The 2,235-nt window shown below is 44.1% G+C and overlaps 1 pseudogene; it reads left to right on the forward strand.

The window, feature by feature from the left end:
- The first annotated feature begins 219 nt into the window (after positions 1-219).
- Positions 220-1,344, forward strand: LOC106881737 (glyceraldehyde-3-phosphate dehydrogenase-like; annotated as a pseudogene).
- Positions 1,345-2,235: the final 891 nt, after the last annotated feature.

Genomic DNA, 2,235 nt, shown 5'->3' on the forward strand with positions numbered 1-2,235 from the left:
TCCAAACGTGGAGGGGAGGGGCGTAAACAACGACTAGTCTAAAGGCATCACCTTCACTGTCGCTCACGTCTAGGACCACCAACTTACCCTGCGGGTCCATGAAGATCGTCCGAACTTCGAGGTCCAGACCTTTCTTAAACTGCACTCTCACCTCGCCTCCCATTTCGGGCCGACTAAGAGATGTGTAGATCTCATAATCCATATTGTTTTCTGAGAAGACAATATGGTTTCATTTGATAACACTGGAAGAGAAAAACTTTTGTCTAGTATGTTGTGCATCTCTCTCCTCTCACGATCGGAAATCGAAAATGGCACCCAAAGTTGGAATCAATGGGTTTGATCGTATTGGCCGCATCGTACTACGTGCTTCTTTAAAGAAGGATATTAATGTTGTTGCTGTCAACGATCCTTTTATTGAGCTGGACTATATGGTCTACATGCTGACATATGATAGCACTCATGGGCAACTCCCTGCTTGTGTTAGCAAGGAAGGCGATAAACTGAAGATCAACAATACCTTCATTATTGTGACTAGCTAAAAAGATCCTGCCTGCATTCTATGGAGCTCAGCTGGGGCTGAATATGTTGTTGAAAGTACTGGAGTTTTCACCACTATTGGGAAGGCTGCAGCTCATTTGAACGGTGGAGCCAAAAAGATAATTATTTCTGCCCCTTCGGCTGATGCCCCAATGTTTGTAATGGGAGTGAATCATGATAAGTACACAAAAGATCTCAATATTGTGAGCAATACTTCCTGCACCAGCAACTACTTTGCACCATTGGCCAAAGTGATCCATGATGAGTTTGGCATTGAAGAAGCACTCATGACCACAGTCCACTCATACACTGCGACACAGAAAGTTGTGGATGGAACTTCAGCAAAGGACTGAAGAGGTGGACGTGGGGCTGCCCAGAACATTATTTCAAGTTCCACTGGAGCTGCAAAAGCTGTTGGCAAAGTCATCCCGGTCTTAAATGGAAAATTGACTGGTATGGCATTCCGTATCCCCACACCTGATGTTTCTGTTGTTGTTGTTGTTGCCTGTCGTCTTAAGAAAGGCGCCAGCTACGACTAAATAAAAAAAAGTCGTGAAGAACGCATCACAAGGCAAACTGAAAGGAATTCTTGGCTACATAGAGGATGCTGTGGTCTCAACAGATTTGCTGGGTGACACTCACAGCAGCATATTTGATGCTGCAGCTGACATCAGCCTAAACGACAACTTTGTCAAGCTGGTCTCCTGGTATGATAATGAAACTGGCTACTCACACCGCGTGGTTGATTTGATCATGCACATGGCCAAAGTAGTTTGATCTGAGGTCGGTCTTCTTTTCTTCCTCATATTACAATGTTAATAGTAATAATAATAATAATAATAATGATTTCAAATTTTCGAACTAGGCCAGCAATTCTGCGGGGAGGAGTTAAATCAATTATAGCGTTCCTCAGTACTCAACTGGTATTTATTTTATCGACCCCGATAAAGTCGACATAGGCGGAATTTGAATTCAGAACGTAAAGACGGACGATATGCCACTAAGTATTATCCCTATATTCCTATTATCCCTCTTATATTCAGCTTGTGTCTTGGCCGCACAGCTCTTCCCCCCTCTCTCTATCTCTCCCTCTCTCCCTCTCTCCCTCTTTCGAGATAGGGAAGCAATGTATTCACCTCTTCAGCAAGACAGTTCCTCCAATCCTTCTGCCTTCCCCCCTCAGTATTATGCCCCAATCCAGTTCAGGGGTCTTGTCTTCTGGTTACTTGGCGACCTCGCTCGTCCTGGTGTCACGGAAATGTGGCCAGTACACTCTGTGAAGTGGTTAGCGTTAGGAAGGACATCCAGCTGTCCTTATTTTTGAAAACTGCGAATGTGGTATCATACTTTTTCTCCCATCTCTCTCTCTCTCTCTCTCTCTGCCTCCTCTCTCTGCCCCCCTCTCTCTCTGCCTCCTCTCTCTGCACCCCTCTCTCTCGCTCACTGAAAGAGATTTAATGCTAAGTATTTCCGAGGGCTACTTCCAATTGTTTCTTCGGTGACACAGGACATGGATTTAATTTTGGCAATGCACATATGTGTCATTATTTTCCTCTGTTGCCCCTGGGTAACTTATTCATGTCTGAGACGAGGATTTGTCCCATTCGTGAAATGATTCATGTCTCCAGTTTTACAATTGAAAAATATACTTGCGAATGATAGGGTCTGGTTTGTAATCGCATCACTTTTGTTTTATAA

This window comes from Octopus bimaculoides, chromosome 10, assembly GCF_001194135.2.
Source record: "Octopus bimaculoides isolate UCB-OBI-ISO-001 chromosome 10, ASM119413v2, whole genome shotgun sequence".
NCBI lineage: Eukaryota > Metazoa > Mollusca > Cephalopoda > Octopoda > Octopodidae > Octopus > Octopus bimaculoides.